Raw genomic sequence first — 20444 nt, forward strand, 5'->3', positions numbered from 1 at the left:
AAGGGATTCCTTTGCAAGCTGCCTTGGGAGAAGCAGTCTATGCATTCAAATCATTTTTTCTCAATCTCGAAGGGAACCAGTCAACTTGAAGGCAGATGCATCGATCTATGAGCCTGGGATGAAAATTTACACAGTTTCTGAGCTGAGCAAAGATGGTTGTCCTAGAGGGATTGCACAATTTCTGGGACGAATACGTGACTGTCTCCAAGGATCACACAATTTTGAGGCTGAGTAGTTGTCCTAGGTCAGACTATACAATTTTCTCAAGGAAGCATGTCTGACAGGATTGACAATTTTTGAGCCTAGCAGGTTGCCTTGGGTCAGACCTCGAAATTTTCTCAAGGAAGCTTGTCTAATTGCATTGCACAATTTTTGAGCTGAGAATCTTTCCTCGGTCGGACCTCGTAATTTTATTAAGGAAGCCTCTATAACTGTATTTCATAATTTCTAAGCCCAGGAGGCTGCATGGCTGGATTTACACAATTTCTGGGAGAAGCAGGTGACTACTTCCTAGAATTGCACAATTTTTGGGCTGAGTAGTTGTCTAAGGATGAACGATTCAATTTTTGGGAGGAAGACTATCAAGAAGAATTATGCAATTATGGAGCCCAGCTGGGTTTTCACAATTTCTGGAAGGAAGGATAGTTCACCTCGAGAATTGCACAATTCCCAGAGAGAGCTACTCAACCAGCAATTGACACTAAGTCCAAAAAGAAAACTATGAAGGGGGTTAAATACATTTGCATGCACAAGCTGAAAAGACTTTATGAAACAACTGAAGCTGATGTGCTTGATTGTGCAAGATATGTTATTGAGGATGGTCGGGAAGGAGGCTCTAAAACGAAGTTAAGCTAAAATTTTGGAGGGCGGTTGTAGCCACTACAATATGTACCAAAAGCATAGTCATGATTCACCTGCCCCTTGCAAAGGCTTAACTATCATTTCACCATTGACAACATCATATGGGCCCACCAGGAAGCCATTTTTCCAAGAAAGGTCACTTGATCGCCTCTCAAAATTTAATTTCATCATAAAATGACACTTGTACTTTGACGACCACCTCCTCTTAATACTTGTCATACCATATGTCAACTTTTGTCATGAATAACCATCATTTACTCATGTTTTGATGGTCCCCACTGGGCGTAGTATGTGTGGCAGTGTCATCAAGTCACCCTTGTTTAGAGAATCCGCGATGAGTCACCCTTGTATTCTTGGATCCCATTTCATGCCCCATTATATCATGTCAGTCGCTGTGAGGTCAACCATGCACTTTATGGTTTGATAAGGGAAGTCATTTGATTGTCCCTCAGTCCCACTTTTTACCCATTATCCCTAGTGTCATTCCATCAAGCACATACTATTTTCCCTCATGCTTTAGTTGAGGATCCTCATTGGCTCATCTATCATGGGTCCTATTCTATTGACATCTACTCATTTATTCCAGAAGAATGGACTAGATGATGATGTATCTTGGTTCCGTCTTCCATTCTTGCTCAAAGACTTGGATCGAGAAGAGGGTCTCATTATATCCCCTTCACTTCGTTGTTTCATGTTCGTGATTCATACACTTGATGGTCCATTGATGTAGCAGATTGTACCAGTGATTCTTCGATGTGCGTGAGATGTTTCAGACCTCATGAGAGGGTGGCCCTTCAGGTAGCCTCCCACATGCTTGGATGCATACCTATTATTCTATAGCCTTAAATGCAGTTCCATAGAGTTGATGGGTTCGGTTCCTACTGATCACAAAGTTCATAGCATGCACATCTCCTCCAAATGATCCATTCAGTTTTTCAGAGCCCTTCCTTGTCCAATAGGGCTTCTCTAATTGTTCTACCCTCCCTCCCACCCATTTTTTGATGGAAGGGAATTTGTATCTCATGTACTTAGATATTATTGTATTTAGTCCTGGCTCATGTTTTTCCAGGTGCATTATGTATATGGGACACATTGTATTATTTTCTGGCTCTGTTATGCCAACTGTCATGTACCATTCAACATGTACTTAATTGCTCAATTTTATTTATATCTGGGTGAACCATTATTTTTGTACTAAGTTATCTCAGTGGGTATGGGTATCCCTCCCCTACCTCATTGAGGTCCAATACCACAACATAAAAGGAGACATTCATTAGTCTCGCCCCCTATTTCCCTCTCCTCTTTCAAATCATCTTCATTGGTCTCTCTCTCTCTCTCTGACTCCCCTATATTTTCTAGTGATTGTATCTTTACAACTTACTTCAGTCATACGTTTTTCTCCTAACACTCGTATGTTGGGGGGAATTTGTTATCACCAAAAAATTTATCATCTAGCCTAATTTACTAGATGGATCGAAGTACACATGTAAAGCCAATTTTACCATAATAAAATTGCTTTTACTGTGAGAAATTACTTAACAAACCACCTTTGTTAAGTAATTTGTAGTTAAACCCATGAAGGATAATTAAATAAATCACTATTTAATTGATTTTCTTCGAGGAATAATTAATTAAACCATTGTTCAACTATTATTCCTTTTCATATTTGACCCAATGATGAAAAATAAACAAATAAATCATTATTTTTCTTATTTTTCTCCAGAATAATTAATTAATCACTAATAAATTATTATTCTTTGTAAAATTTGACTAAATCCCTTAGGAATAATTAAATAAATCCTTATTTATGTATTATTCCTTAACTAATTCGTTGAGATGATAAATAAATAAATAATTTATTTATTATTTCTAAATAAAAGTTTAAATATTTTTTCCCTCCTAAACAAATATAATAAAATATTCCCTGTGGTTATTCCAAGAATGGGATCAATATTATTTTATTATTGCTCATTATTCGAGGATAAATCAATATTTTGTTATAAATAGAAGGGTTTCCATTCATTATTCACTTTTGATTATTTTCCTTGTTTCACTCACTGTTGTAACTCTAATTATTTTCATTTCCGCACACCATTATTTGTTGGGGTTACACATTATAGAGGAGAGGGACTCTATGCAAGATGAAGATGTTTGAGGATATCCATGAACCCATCCCATAGACGGGGACTAGTAACATCTATTTCTTCCCTTCACATATTTTCTAATAAAAACTATTCTTTGTATATCCAATTTCCATTGGATGATTGGAGTTATTACTCTTTCTTTTTGCTGTTTAACTATGATTGTGGCATAGATCCAAACTTTGGTAGGTTTTGTTTCTATCAGTTGTTGTGGATCTACAATTTTTAGAAACCATTTATATTGTTGAGATTGTTTGTCATCCACAATATTAAGTGGCTTCTTTTCGTACATATTTGAGAAGAAAACACTACAACAATGGACTTTCTCATAAGCAAAAGGGCGTATGGGATGGAAAAGTAAGGTTAAAGAATACCAAGGGTTAATATCATGGCATCAGTCCACAATATTGAGCGAAATAACAGCTACTTGATCCCGGATAAGAATAGCACAGGTTCTAAGTGTTTTTTTGGTCTGAGGTATTGCAAAAGAATCTAAAAATATAATGAGGTGAAGATCAAAGTGTGAAGTAGGGAAAGTAATGAATATCTGATGAAGAGTTAGATCAAAATAAAACATGCATGTTATGGGTTTCTAATGCTTTACTTGATATGAGCTAAGTATGCACCTGAGAGTTTGATGATTGATGAGATATAATGATGGATCGGGATCATAAGACCTAAAATGACTTATTGTTATGTGATCTGATAAGGGATAGGCTAGATATGAGTGCTAACAAATGTTTTTTCCTTTAAATGTTGTGGTATGGGCATGTCTAAAGTCTGGAATAGCTTCAAAGTTATAAGTAATTATTTTCATATTTATACGCTGGTTCTCCTTGATGAAGGTGCGTATAAATGCTGGTTCAACACTTCCATGTAGCATATGGAGAAGAAAAGTTTGTCATCCAAAGATGACTGATCTATCTGATCAACGCTGCTATTTTGCTGTTTTTTGTCAATGATGTTTTCAATAGATCTGAAAGTAAAATTGATTATATAAAGATATTGAGTCTAGTTGATTGATTGATTGAGTGAGAAGGGTGATGTTTGTTTCTATTTGTTTAGAACTCTATTATATGACAATAGATATTAAAAATGTCACTAGTTGGTACAATTTTTAGGTTAGAGGTTTTATGCTTCAGTATCTTTAGAGGTATATGCAGGTTGGGTTAAATGAAGTAGCATATACATGCAGGTTCATTTCGCTAAAGTAGCGTATACATTCTGACATGTGATTTTTGAGGTTGTGGTTGGTTCTGTTTGTTGATGTAGTGTTTTGGTTCATATCTGTGTACTGGATACAATGATCTTCCTGTTCCAATTGATTGGTTGAATTTTGATTAAGTGTTGATTCATTGAGCTTTCAGTGATTGATTGATTCAGTTGTGGTTGATTCAGAAATTGATGATTGGATGATTCAGTTATGTCATAGGTTTTAGTGATTTATTAATTCAGTTGTGATTCATAGATTGATGATTGAGTTTCAGACATTGGTTGTATTCGATGGTTGTACTGGTGTGGTGATTGATTATGAGATTCAATGTTACTGATGGGTTTAGTATGAAAATTTGATGAAACTTCACCTACATATTGTGTTGATGTGAACCAAGAGTATCCAATCTGAAAATTTATGAAATGTGGTCCTTGGAGGATACTAAGGGTTGGAGCCTTTAGTGAGGAATTTGAAGCTTCCTGCCAGTAGTGACTGGTGATTAGATCAAGGGGTTGTAGCTCCCTTCTAGTAGAAATTGGAGAGTAAGAGAAGGTTGTAGCCTTCTGTAGGTGGGTGCCTATATACTGGTATGAGTCTGCACCAGTGCAAGATTGTAAATAGTTTATTATTTATATTAAAAGAAGACAGAGGCAACAGTAGCAGGTGTTTTTTCTCCCACATTTGCTTTCCACCTTAAATCTTGGTGTTCATGTGTGTTGCTTATGTGTGAAGGTTCATTTATTACAACACATGGTTAATGTTTATCTAATGGTTAATAAAGTACTAATGCGCTAGCTGAAGATAAATATATTATGGATTAACTGAATTATAATTTCACTGGATATACGTTAATTGGCTTAAGAACAGTTGTGTGCACAAGCATGTTCAATTCAGTAAAGTCACATATAGAAATCTATATATGAAATATAAAAGGTTACTGATTTGTAAATATTGATTCACCCCCCCACCTCCGCCCAAGTATTTTTCCCAACAATTGGTCCCCAATTCAGCTGTGAATGACGAACCAACATAAGATTATTCCTATGGGACACCTAGATGGAGTAACTATAGACACTGAAGGGGCGCATGCTATAGTTGATTTTGAGGTAATAAAAATAGTGGATGATAATAATCCCTACACAATGTTGCTTGGAATCGATTGGAATTTGATATGAATGTGGTCATCAACCTCAAGAAGCACAACATGACATTTAAGATGAAGGAATTGAGAGTCATTGTTCCATTGGATCCAGCAAAGGGTGCATAGTATACTGAACTAGTCTGAGGTTACTATGAGGAGGAGGATATTGAATATATTATAACATTACTGTATAGAACGAGGATTCGATCAATCCTATGGTAGATGGAAGAATTACTTGGGAAAAGTACAACTCCTACGACTTGGATTCAGATGAGGAGCTCGAGCACTAGCAGAATAGATTGTATGAAGTATCAACATTGTGATGCAACATAGTTACTAAATCACTCTGGTGTATATCCACTGAGTTACACAATTTACCATATTATGATGTCTTAGAATATGTAAATTTGTTTCTCGATAAATTTGAAAGGGATGTACGAGAGGAGCATTTGTTCTAGGCATTGGACATCATGCTAAGTGATACACATGCCAGATGGTGGGGTATACATAAGGACAGTTTTGTAGACATGAAGGAGTACTGAAGGATGATGAAGTTGCGATTTGGCTATGAAAATACTCGCATTGCTGACAAATATACAAGGAAGGATGATATGCAAGAGCATCTCACTTGTTGGATGAAAGCCTGTAGAGAGGAAGCAAAAACTAAATGGGTACATATATTCCTCGAATCCTTGGATACTATTCCAATGAATTGGTACTTAGAAGCAGTGTTGCGACATGGAACCACAAAGTGGGACTTTATAAAGGAGAGTTTTTTGTTACCATTCAATTTTGAGGATGGATTTGTATGTATTGATGAAGCATTACAAGAAATCAAAACTGTGATATTTAGAACATCTATAGAGCCTATCACATGGGTACAACCTAATTGGAGTACGCAAATGTGCCATTCTTTGGAGTGTTACAATGTTACCATAGAAGAAGGTGAGGAAGATCCCAGGAATATCAATATCCCTAAGTCAGAGGGACAACACAAAGTCATTGGGCCTGAGGTAAAGTTTCCTAACATTTCAAAACCATGAAAGACCAAGAAATTGAACATTATGTCAGAAGCACAACCAACGTTCGCAAATATAAGCGATTATTGGGATGAGGATACAGTTGACAAAGTCATGGATTTGTTACATGAATATCAGGACTTGTTTCTTGCAAATTTCTCTGATCTAAAGGGGATAGTAGATGAATTGGGTGTTATGAATATCAATATGAAGCCACATGTGAAGCCGGTAAATCAGTGCCCATACCAATTAAATCCTAAATACAAAGAAAAGGTGCATGAAGAGCTGGATAAGATGCTTGAAGCAATGATTATTGATCTTGTAGAAGGATCAGACTAGGTTAGTACTATGGTATTTCAATAGAATAAGACAAAGGGAAAAATTAGGATCTGCGTAGATCTAAGAAAGTTGAATGATGCTTGTGTATGATCCATTCCCTACGCCGTTCACAGATGAACTCTTGGAGAACGTTGTTGGTCAAGAATCATACTCTTTTACAAATTGACTATTAGGATATCACTAGATCAATATCGCCCTAGAATATCGAAGTAATACTACCTTTTCCACATAATGGGGCTCTTTTCAGTATACAATTATGCCCTTTGGACTTAAGAATTCCCCTGTGATATTTTCTAGGGTGGTAGTCACAGCCTTTAAGGAATTTATTCACAAGTTTTTGGAGGTCTACTTTGATGATTGGACAGTGTTCAGGTTAGTTAAAAGGCATGTTTCAAGTCTTCACCTAATGTTGGATACTTGTAGGAAGTATCATATCTCCCTAAATTTGAAGCAGTGTATATTTTGCGTACCATATGGAATACTTTTGGGCCATGTTGTTTGTAAGAAATGGTTGATGTTGGACCCTACTAAAACTGTGGTGATTATCAAATTGGATCCCCCAAGGAATGTAAAACAGTTATGCGTAGCATTAGGCCATACCAGATACTATAGAATGTTCATTAAGGCATATGTGTAGATCATTGTTCCCATGGAGAAATTATTAAAGAAAGATGCAAAATTTTGTTGGAATGATGATTACTAGAAAATCTTAGATGTTTTAAGGGAAAAGAAGGTTACAACATGTTGGCTTGTTGGGGCCTGACCTAGGTTCAGAGTTAGTTAGCCAAACAAATCCTGGTGCTATTAGCCCTTTTGGAAATAGTCCATGGAGCACAGACTCAGGTCTCACCCGAAGTAGTATGGGAGGTTTCTAGAACTAGGTTTCTGCACCCTGGAGATGTTTGATGAGTTGGACTATTATGCAGTTTGACCCTGTGCACACTTTCCCTTACCTCGTTGCCTGATATACTAACTTCGCACAGCCCTACCCAGGGGCTGAATGTTGCACCCTTACATTATTACCCAAGACCTTACTGATATTCCAATGTTAGTTGATTTTTTTAGCCTACTTGTGTGCTTTAAGTTATACTTAACAACATAAACCATTCATTCAAGTGCACACAGTAAATAAACATTATACTTGCCAATTATATAAAACATGCATTAACCCAAGAACAAATACATAAAATTATGATAAAACTTCTCTTTATTAATTTCTTCCTTCATTACAGACTTGACTCCGCACTGCACACTCAGCTGTAGGGGTCTGCACACTCAGCTGTGGATTACTAGTCCTCTGTGCACTTAGCTGCAGAGTCTTCTCCTACTCTACGACCCAAAGACACACTTCACACTGCGACTCAATCACTTAGACTTCTCAAGCTCTTGCTTAGATTATTTGATTATTCTACACTTAGAGCCTCACTCTATTTATATAATCCCATGGTCTGTGGACCATGGGCAGGTCTATCTAGCCGACATTACATTTACAAAACTAGGGCAGACAACAATATGAATCTATCATACTCTCGCACCCCATTTTGGTGAAAACTTGGGCTTTGAGCCCCAAAACATGCCTTCAGGGGATTCCATGCCCAACAGGCCCCCAACACAAACATCGTGACTCGCCCTCGAGTTACTCTGTTGGTGCGGTGATCTTTGCAAGGAGTCCCTCGAATTGTTATCGAATTGCACAGAGGTCAGAAGCACACTGAGCTGCTGCTTGCTAGATCTGCTACATATGTTGTTCCGAGACCTCTGTGTTGGGAGTGCTTCTCTACATCAATGTTTGCATCCCTTGCATGTGTGTGAGCTTTCTTTTGATTTATGCCATGATGGTGAAGGCCTCATCCATCCAAGGTTGAACGCATGCTTTGAGGACTACTTCCTTATTTCAAGTCGCATCCACCTGCTCCTTTAGCACTTTCTCCTGCTACATTTGTGCCAGCCTCTGAGTGAGGACCACCATCTGCGCAATCCCTCAGACACTGTCATACTATTGCTGGAGTTCTTGCACCTTTGTCTCTAAGCACTAGATGTTGGGTTCCTCCTATAGATTTGTGAGGACCTCAAGTGATTCTTCCAACATGTTGGTGTAGTCTCGCACTACACCTCCAATTTATTCAAATCATATTGTGATAGTGCGAGCGCGAAGTTCTCTGACTTCTGGGGGAGTGGATGGCTGCACCTTTAACCACAGCTCTCTGATCTGAAGGTTCAGCTCTAGCTGAACCTTTGTCATTTCTTCCCTCACCTCGCATACTCTTGCTACTAACCTATGGATTCGCGCCTCTGCTGGTATGTCTACTGGGATGGCCAGTTTCGAGATGCTTTAACAAGCGTCATCTATCACCTGTACCAACTGTTAATTCTATGACACCAATTCGTCATGCTACAAGCTTAGTTGCTCCATGTTTATCTTTTGATCACTGATTACTTGGAGTGCGTGGCTATCCCTAGCTCGCAGCTCTACCATTATCCCATCCCGCAATACATATAAGGTCTCGCGCGGGAGTGTAGGGAGATTGATACTAAGACCTTTCAGTGCACTTCTATTGAACTCATTCGATGGCACTAGTGCCCCTTTTGGCAGCACTATGGTGTTTCTTATCCGCGAGTGCAATATCTGCTTTATGCGGAGGATCCAACTGTACCAACCTGAGGGGTGCACACCTGTAATTCCTGCGACTACACTTTGAGGGCCCCCAACACAAACTAGTTCTCCTACATGAAATCTTGTAGAACCTCGGTGGTGACATTGCTCATTGCTTCACTGATATCGTGCAGATCACCCTCGGTTAGGGTGATTAGGTCAATGGAAAATTTTGAGGCCTTGGCCTTCTTCCGCAGCCCTGCTTGCTTGGCTGGGTGTTGGCGCTTCAACTATGTTGGTGCGGTTTTTAGGTCTGCACCTCCTTCTCCTATTCTTGCTTACTCTGCTTCCTTCCCCTGCGAAGGTGTTGTTTGGCCCTCGCCTACCTTCGCGGCTGCTTCCTATGCTACTGCTGCTGCTGCAGCCTTTTCCTGTTCCGCTGCTTTCTATGTTGTGTCCTGTGCTACCCGCACTTCTACTGCCACTACTTCCTCCCTTCATTTTTCATCCAACTGTGAAATGCTCATCTTGGTCTCATCCTTCTTTCGTTGCGTCGTTGACTTCTTGAGCTCTGCGATGTCTCAGGTGCACCACTCCGATGGCCATGCCTCTAGGACATTGAAAATGACTTCGTCATTGGCTACAAAGGGTAGCTTTACCCACTTCTTGGTCAGGTCTTTGTGCACCTTGATGTAGATGTTATGCATGTTTTGCCTTAAATTCTACAAAACCCTGCAAACTGTTGTACACAATGGGTGACAACCATGGTTTACGGTTGATCCCCATTTTGAGGTTCATTTCCATGAACACCCAGTAGATTTTTCTTTCGTGTATCTACTTAGCATCCTTCGTGGCCTAGAGCGAAGCATACTTCAGGGCCTCTAGCAAGTCCCTGTCAATTATGGGGAATTGACTATCCTCTAGCAACTCCCCAACTATGAGCACTATGGACAACAATAGCCATGCATAGTGGAATGTTTTCCCTTGTTCTTGGGCTTCACGTGAATTCTCTAAAAATTTTGGTGCAGAGGAATTCAGACCAATTAAACTAGACCCCCTCTACGCATAGCTTGGTTAGTGTGACCACCGGCGCAGGTACCTCTTTTGTGTGACACTTGCGCATGACCTTTCCTGCTAGGATTTAGGTCACTACGTGCACTGCTTTGTCCTTGATGTTGGAGATGGCGTAGCCACTCTTCTTATTTTCCAGCTTGTACTTCTTCTTCATGGCCTCCTCCATGGCGACATCACTGCCCTTCCCTTTTGATATGTCCGCGAGGTCCTCTCCTTTACATGGAAGCTGGGAGATGCGGTGAATCAGGTCTGCTGTGATGGGGATGGGCTCCTCCAGTCACAAACACCCATCATGCACCAAGTAGAGTAGCTGCCTAATGACAAAAATAGTTATTGGGACATGATGGAAGTGTGAAACCCAATGAAAATTCAGTAGTCTAGCCTTCTCCACTTGGTGCAACCACTTCCCTGACTCTAGCTCTGTAACCCCTAGTGTGGTGTTTTTCTTGGGCCTCATCAAGTTCTTGTTCTCTAGCTGAGGGAACTTCTCATGGTCAATGAGGTCCCAATTTTCAAATTTCAGGCTCGGCACGTGTCCCAAGTTCGTGCCCTCAAATATAATGTTATTTGGGAGGAGTGGGGTCTAGAATGAGCTCTTGGTTTCATCTAGGTCCTTGGGCACTTTGCCTTCCCTTTTTGCGGGGGGGTGTAGGTGGGCAATTTTGTTGCAACACGCATAGACTGAGTTTCTTCCTGCATGCCTTCAACATCCTCCTTTGAGATGATAAGATCCTCCATATCTTCTTCTTCTTCTATTTCTATAGCGACGGCTTTTCCATTCTCCTCCATCGATAGTTTGTTGGGCAGCGGGTTTCGCGGGGACACACGTATGAGAGCCATTGCTTGTTTGTCCCTCTTGGGTCTTCGCATGCATGGTGACTTCAGGATTTCTGCCACAATCCTGGCATCTTTTGGAACATCCCCCATAGTTAGGGTCTACGCGACCTCCTTGGTGGCCGTTTTTGTTATGTCCATAACATTCTAAGGATATGCCATCGTACTCGTCCAGAAATCTAGCACTCATGAACTTAGGAGCTCAATTAATGCTCGACTCACAACACTCAGGGCTATGTTTAATTGCTCAATTAAAAAATGACCAAGTGTTGTTTGCTAGGTAGCCCTTTGTATTTTATAGTGCATTTTTAATTCGATTTCGACCATTCACCCAAATTCTGGTTCATTAATGCTTTCTTGGTGGAAAATTTTCCGAGATCTTGCCCATAAATCACATCTTAAATTCCTGCTGCCCACTCCATTTGGCCTCAAGTCGAGCATCCCATCATGAATAGTGACTTTAATGATCACTTTCTGGCCAACTCACGTGGCAGCACAGCCCCCCATGTGCAGTCATGGACCTTGTGACTCTTTGTTTCTTTGCGCATCTCCAACCTCATGCAGCTCTCAGGCAGAATAGTTTAAAGTCCCACGCTCCCTTCCAATTGCCTGGAGCAATAAGACTGTTCCTTCCTCAGCTATTCAGGCAACTGCACCACCTATATAGGGTTCCATCCTATCATGCATCATGGTTCCTCGAGACTCCCCACCTTTTATTTTTACAGTCATTATCGTGCACTTCACCATTTGCAACACGCTACCGTGCTTACTATGCTTAGCAATATGCGGTCCAAGCCAAGGCATCAGATTAATTAATTCACGGCGATAGTTCTCAAACTTGTTAGCATGATCGTGCACACCATATTTTATCACTGTGTTCTTTTTATCAAGAAATGCATCCCTTATCTCATCTTCCATCTTCTTGACATCCGCGTTCGCCAGCAAACTTTTCTCTCTTAATCGTACCCTTTCTTCTCCAAGTTCTTGGAGTCTAAGGTTTCCCTATTGGATTTATTCCTCAAGTCCCATGCATTGTGGCTGTGTGATCCCTTCTTTTTGGGATTCGCAAACCCTCATATCTATTGGTACTACTATGCGCAAACTAGGCTTTGCATGCTCTATGGGGATTACAACATTCACTTCGGACTTTAGCCTTTGCGGTGACTATGCGATCAAGTTCTTGCACGTGGTCCTATATGCCCATAGAACTGCTGGTACACATAGGTCCCAGTGAGTCTGTTTCACATTGTAGACCCTGTTCAGTAGTTCACACACTTTTTCAAAGGCTTCTACGCAGATAAGCTCTATATGCCCATAGAACCGCTAGTACGCATAGGTCCCAATCAGTCTATTTCGCATTGTAGACCTTGTTCAGTACTTTGCACACTTTTTCAAAGGCTTCTACGTAGATAAACTTCTGCGTGCTTGGTTTTATCATACCTCTTGGTTCCAAATGGAGGGGTTGTTTGCACCATTGTTTTTCCCGCTCCTGCTTGCCAATCGTGTTTCTTATCACGAGGACAATGTGCATTCGTGTAGGTTGTGTACCACACACTTGTATCCATCTAGAAAGCTGGGTGCATGGGCCATTTTTCTATCATACTTATCTTTTATTTGCATCTGAGGCTTTCCAAATTGTAGGCACATCATCCTTCTGCATTCATGCCAATCCTCAAAATTATGTTGGTGTGTACCCCACCACCTTGTGGGCATAGTGCACAGTGCCCATTTCAAGGCATTGAAATGTTGTTGTTCCGGTACTTCTCTTTCAAATTTGTCTAGGAATTCATCCATCTAGTTCAATCTGTCATACATAGGTAGATCTCTTACCTCTCTTGCCACATAGCGTAGTGACCTTATCATCATGTGCAATTGAACATGGTTACCTCATGTAATCGATTCTGCCATCGTTCTATCTCTTCGTCCGAATTTGAAGTGCAGGAGATTTCACGCTCCCATGAGATCGTGACATCCGCGGTTGATTCATCTAGTCCTACTCCTGCACAGTTATCTTGTAAATACAGTCTAGATCATCATCGCTCTCATAGTCGCGCACCGGCTCTATATAGCGCGATACTTCCACAGGGTCTAAAGGTACCACTACACGTAGTGACATTTTACCAAAAATCATTTTGCGCTTCTTTAGATTTATGACTTTGCTCATGTTAGTGGCCTAGTTTATTCCCGGTAGCACAGGATAGGGATTGTTGTCATCAACAATGTCTATCACTTCGAAATCTACAAGCGCGCTCACACCTTCGATATCCACGGTTATTCCCTGTAATCTTCCCATAGGTAGGATCTTCTCCTAGTTTTCCATTCATAGTTGGATCGGAGACCATGCAGCCCAGGCCTGCCCATGTGCTCCCATGTCTCGTTTGGCATGATGTTCATGTCTAACCCTAGATCCAGAATTACTTGATCCATTTCATACTCCCTGATTTGCGCGGTCAATCTCATCTCCCTTCCTATTCGCATTGTGTGCTTCCCAAGCTTCTGGACTACACGTGGTTCTCCTGGCATGGTCCCATCACATCTAGTTATGAGTTCTTGCAGCCCCTTCACTGCCCTATTGTCGCACAGAAGCTTCATGCATGTCTCCAAGAATGTAGTGAGCATCGACGGGTCCATTTTTGGTTCCAGTCTGTCTTTACTTCTTGAAGTAGAGGCATCTACAAAACTCTTCTTAGCTTCCATGAATGTATCTTTAGCATGCTCTGGATCAAATTCGGGTTCCTTTGTCAGAGCCTTGCAAACCTAGGCACTTTCTTCGGGTTGCTTGCCTTTGTCAAACCCCGTTGTGATACTGCTCTGGAGCATAATATTTACATTCATGTCTTCCTCGCATGACTCAAACCTCATCATTTGTAGGTTATGAGTCGGTGGAGGTTGGAGTGCTCCTTTATCGTGCGACCTTGCTATCAGCGTGGGATATTCCTCCATCTCATGATCAAACTGCGTACAATATAAGCATGATTGTCTTGTTGGATTTGTACAATCGCAGGCATAATGCCCTAGTCCTCCGTAATTGTAACATATCAGTTGGTCGTGACCTCTTCCTGTTCCCATTCCTCCTCGGTCTCGTCCACACCCCTAAAGTCTAGTGCTCACCATTCCTTCATTTTGAATGAGGGGTCGTGTCTTGGCCTGAAATTTGCAGGTAAGAGTCTAATCCATCACTAGTTTGTAGCTTCTACAAGTGCGCTCATCATGGCCTACTGACCTACAGAAATTATAGAACAACTGCTGGGAATTCTGCGTATACTTCTGTAATAGACGGTAGTTATCTGTACCGTCCTTCCCTCCTATTTGAAAAATAACGCACAATAATGTAGGTGCCATACTTGGTCCTAATTATGCCTCTGGTCTCAAGGGCATTGATATTCCACCCTCCAGGTAGTTCGCAAATATTAGACAATGGCCTTTTTCATGTCCCTGGCCTTTGCACTTTACGCACCATACCTCCTTGTGCACTTCTGAGAGTGTTGTCCTATCTTGTTTCAAACTTTGCATCTCTAGGCACAAGTTCTTTAACTACGCATGAATCTATTGGACTCATAGATTTGGATCTTGTATCGGAGTCTCATGCAATCTCATCGTGACCTCCAAAGCTTCAGCCTAAGTGGTTAGCCTTTGTTGCGACAACATGTTCCATAGATGCAGTGTTAGCGAGGCTACAAACCATTCACGATGTTGCTTATTTGTTAAGGGCATGTTCACATCGCGAATTGTGCCCTTTAGTATTTGATTGAAATCCCATGGGGTTTCACCTGGTAGCATGGTGATCTCCTTGAATCCAATAATTGACTGTGCCTCTAATTTCGGCTTGCTAAAATCTTTGTTTAGTGTAGCTTGGATATCCACTATTCCCGCATTTGCATTGTCATTGGAATGTCTAATGTACCAAGTCAACACGTGATCTTGCATAGCACTGACCAATTTTGCCTTCTTTATATTGTGATCCATGACACCTTGTGCTTCCCATACCGCTTTTACCACGAACCAAAACTGGTCTGGGTCTTCGCTCCCTACTCCTTTGAACACCAGAAACTTTATCGCGCTTGCCATATTGAACTGTGGTGGTGGTAGAGGTGGTGTGGAGGAAGATAGGGGTGAAGATGGTGAAACTGGTGGTGGTGTAGGTGTGGGTGGTATGCGTAGAATTCGCTACTTTATCAGACTGATCGTACTTCTTGATGAGACTTTCATGAGTTCTTCCTCACTTTCATGTGGAGGTCAAATCAAGGGGCTAGTTTCTAGCCCTATGCTACCTTTTCTTCTATAGATCCTTCCACTTTGTGTATCTCCAAACATCAATTTATTCGCATAACCTGCTTTTCACACAGTATTCTTTTAATCCAAGTGTTCAAAGATTTAATGTTCTTACCTCGCAGTCCCTTGAGGAAGCGTCATTTCGCCTGGCTATAGCTAACTAAAGTATCTATTGCGAACTCGGTGATAAACCCTCCTATAATTCAAATGATCGAATGGTCCATAATGCACATGATCTTGTCTTCTGATGCTTCCAATCTGCACACCAACTCCGGAGTCCACACAATCGATTTGTCGAGCCTACACCTCCCGTAATTGTCTGCTAGCTTCGCGATCCACTCGTACAACTCAGTAGGGAAGGATGCAAATAAAATTTCATGGATTTACGTATATAAGTAGCAATCTAACCACTCTTACTTTGATAGTTGCAGATTCCTATTTTCCTATGCCATGAACTCGTGAATCTCTTTTTCCAACCACTCTTCAATTCCTTTCTTTGTCGGATTCCAATGATATGACATCAAACATCTCTTGTGTAGACTCTGGTCCTAGCAAGGGAACCATTTATTGGATTGCTGGGGCCTGACCCAAGTTTAGAGTTAGTTAGACAAACAAATCCTGGTACTACTGGCCCTTTTGGAAATACTCTGCGAAGTGCGGACTGAGGTCTCACCTGAAGTAGTATGGGAGGTTGCTAGCACAATTTTTCCACACCTTGGAGATTTCTGATGAGTTCGACTGGTCCATCATTTGACCCTACATGAAGGCTGCTTCGTGCACTTTCCTTACCTCATAACTTGATATACTGCCTTCACGCAGCCCTACCCAGGGGCTGAATGTCCCGCTCTTGCATTATTACCCAGGACCTTACTGATATTCCAATGTTAGTTGATTATTTTAGCCTACTTGCGTTCTTTAAGTTATACTTAACAACATAAACCATTTATTCAAGTGCGCACAATAAATAAAAAATATACTTTCCAATTATATCAAACATGCATTAACCCAAGAACAAATACACAGAATTATGATAAGACTTCTCTTTATTAATTCCTTCCTTGGTTATAGACTCGACTGCGTCCTGCACACTCAACTGCAGGGGTATGCGCACTCAGCTGCAGAGCTTTCTTCTACTCTATGATCCAAAGACACACTTTGAACTGCAATTCAATCACTTAGACTTCTCATGCTCTTTCTTAGATTCTTCGATTATTCTACACTTAGAGCCATGCTTTATTTATACAATCCCATGGTCCGCAGAACATGGGTAGGTCTATCCAGCTAACATTACATTTACAAAACTAAGGCGGACAACCCTATGACTTTATCATACTCTCACACCCCACACCCATAATTCATGGAGCTTTACGACAAGATTTAGTCAAAATTTTGGCTTTGAGCCCCAAAACATGCCTTAGGGGGATTCCACGCCCAACACAACACCTATTCTAGCCTTCCCCAATTGGAAGAAATAATTTCATGTACATGTGGATGCAACCTTCATAACATTAGGAGATATTTTAACCCAACCAGGTGCAGGATATATCAACCATTCGATTGCATTTGTGAGAAGAAAAATGTCTAAGGCGAAGAATAATTATTCAACCATGGAGCACAAAGGGTTGGCGATGGTATATGCACTCCAGAAGTTCAATCATTATCTATTAGGTGTGCACTTCAAAATGTATACAGACCATTCAAGTTTGAAATACGTGGTCAACAAACCTATGTTGTTGGGGGGGGGGGGGGGGTGTGGGGGGGATTTGTAGGTGGTTACTACTATTGCCCTTTCACAGATTGAAAATGGAAAAGAACCTACAAGTCTTGATGAAGGATTTCTTGACACACAACTCTTTGTGTTTGTGTTGCAAATGAATATCTTGTAGATATAATCAAATTTTTGTCTACGGGTGTAGATCCTAAAGGATATGTGATGCAGCAGAAGAAGGAATTGGTTGTCAAGGTTACGGATTTCTCTGTAATTGTAGGGCACTTGTGCAAAATGGGGATAGATGAAGTTTTGTGCAAGTATGTACCCAATTATGAAAGACAAAGTATCCTCAGCAAAGCACATGGAAGAGTTGTTGGAGGAAATTATGCTAGAAGAGTGACTACATACAATATCCTATGAGTTGGGTTATGGTGGCCAACTGTACAGAAAGATTCAAAGGAGTATTGTAGGGCATGTGATGTCCATCAAAGGACCAGGAAGTCATCGCAAAGGGATGAATTTCTTCTGAACCCGGAAGTCTCGTTGCGAGCATTCGACAAATGGGTTATATATTTTGTGGGACCTATTCAACCACCAATAGGAAGATAGGAGCACACTACATTATCACCGTGAAAGAATACTTAACAAGGTGGGCTAAGGCACAGCACGTGAAGGATTGTAGCATAGCTATAGCTGCAAAGTTTATATTTGAGTACATTCTGTCTAGGTTTATCCGTCCTAATATTTTGATGAGCGAGAGGAGTTTTAATTTCTTGAATGAAATTATTTCTGATTTATTAAAATAATTCCAGATGTATCATCAAAAAATCATGCCATACTATCCTCAAGCAAATGGAAAAGTTGAATCTTTAAATGAGATCCTAGAGAATTCTTTGACGAAGATCTGTAATGTGAATAAGAATGATTAGGATGTGCACATACCATTTTTTCTTTGGGCATATAGAACTACATGTAAGAATTTGATTGGACAAACACCATTTCGACTAGTTTATGGAAAAGAAGTGGTGATGTGAATGGAATACATATTGCCCAGTTTGAGGATTAATGCAGTCATGGAGATGGCAGATCAGGATATAATGGAAGAATGCCTCGCGCAGATACTTGAGTAAGAAGAAGATTGATTCTTGGTAGGTTTTCATCAGCAGGTGTAGAATGATATAGAAAAGGTGCAATGATCGCTACATTAAGAAATACACTTTTAAAAATGGAGATCTAGTGTTGATGTATGATAGAAATTTTTCTAAGTTCCTAGGAAAGTTTCAGATGCATTGGTTTGGACCATAAATCGTCAAGGAGATTATGGATCAGGGTGTTGTTTAGCCGGTAAAGTGAATGGGGAGCTATTTCGAGGTAGAATCAATATGAGCTGGTTGAAGTTGTATAGGGGTGATCTCACCCCTATGCAATGACTACATAGATTCAAGATAGTCTTAGTACTTCAGGTAGTTGGAAGGAAGTGCGGGACTATAAACCACTCTACTAGGAGAAAAGTTTGGCAAAGAGATTGCGATACACGATGGTTATGAGAAAGACATGGATGGGAGATGCACTAGCAAGGTGGGTCTCTCATAGCCTAACTAGAAGGTGACCATTGGAAGCACTGTAAATGATTGCATGGCTATTTTTATGTTAAAGGGAGCGGGAGGAAACTGTTTAAGAAGCATATCTTTGGAAATCTACCACCAAAAGAGCATTAATGAGGGAGATAGAAAGGGAATTGATGGATTTGAATTCAAAAAGAGCTATAAATACAACATCCTGTTCCACATTCAAACACTTTTCATCCAAAGAGATTGTCTTGAAATTTTGCACCTAAGTTTGAGCATAGAAGGTTGTTCTATGTCTAGACGAGATTGGGAAGAGGTAGAGCGGGAGTTTTTGCAAAAGAGGCTTGGGTTTGAGGGAGATTTGTATGAGTTGGAGAAGAAAATATTTTAGGAGAGCCTTGATAAGATGAATGGAACACCACTAGTCCCTACCACAACACCTAGGTCATCGTGGCCAAAATTTACTACCTTTGCGGCAGGAGAGAAAAAGTAGAAAAAGCCATAACAAGCCCTGGTTCGAAAATCTTCATGCAGGTTCCCAATTAAGATCAGACAGAAGGATCGTATGGATAAAAACAAGCAACAAATAGAACCCCAAGACCTGGATAAAGAATATATTACCATGAGGATTGAATGTATTAGCGTAGAGGACACAAAGCCAATTTCTCAGATGCTGCCATATATACCACCTAGGAAATGAACTACCAAAGTAACCAAGGACCCTGACTCATTGAAATTCAAGGTATTCATGCCATTGCTGGCAAAGGAAGCACCTATTTAGGGTGACTTGTTGGCTTGGGTACGATTTATAAAGATGGAGGATTGGGATTTCAGTGATCATGCCAATTTTCTGTAGCTAGGACCTAGTAAATTATTGAAATCGGTCTACTACGAGGAGGTGGGCATCACAAGGCTTGAAACAATGAAGTGGGCAGCTGGTATTGAATGCATAGGGTTGCTCAACATGTTGTATGTCCCACATTTTTCTGCAACATTATTAATAGCATCTATGTGTGTTAATTGTTGTCGTTAGATCATGATGGTGCCTCTAACTAAGACGGCCCATCCCAATTGATGATATGCTGGTCCACAGAATCGCAGTGCTACCTCATTAGGGCATGAACCCCATAGACACTTTTGTGGGGAAGTCGTAGGAAAATAATCTCACAGATCATATGGAGAGCAATTTCAGGTAAGTCAAGAAGTCGCAAGGCTATGCCATTAGCTCTATATTGGATGAAGTTGTGCAGTTTTTGCACATATTTTTGCAGGAAAAATAATGCAGAAGTGTCATGCTGATGAAGCGTTGCTACCAGTGGTATCCTTAACTGGGCAGTGTAGCTGGGGGGCAGTCAAATTCAATTATGAAAAGTAACTCTACCAAGAATTCTTGGAGGATTATCATGAAGCCCAGAAGGATGGAAAAGAATTTTGTTATAGACATATTTGGGCACATCAACCCCAAACTTATATTTCAATGTATTAGGGCTCATCAACCCCTAAAATATTTGTTTCATACCCTAAAGGAACATAGTCATCTGAATACATCATTCCCCAAAAGTTCCATCTGAGAAACCATCCAGAAATTGCCTAAGTTGAGCCATACTGACTGCTCCACTAGCAAGGTGCGATGCATACTGAGTGGTACACTGCCATGGTGTGATGCATACTATTTAAG

Source organism: Pinus tabuliformis, chromosome 9 (genome assembly GCF_031772625.1).
Source record: "Pinus tabuliformis cultivar Carrire ecotype Pingquan chromosome 9, CPIR1, whole genome shotgun sequence".
Classification (NCBI taxonomy): Eukaryota; Viridiplantae; Streptophyta; class Pinopsida; order Pinales; family Pinaceae; genus Pinus; species Pinus tabuliformis.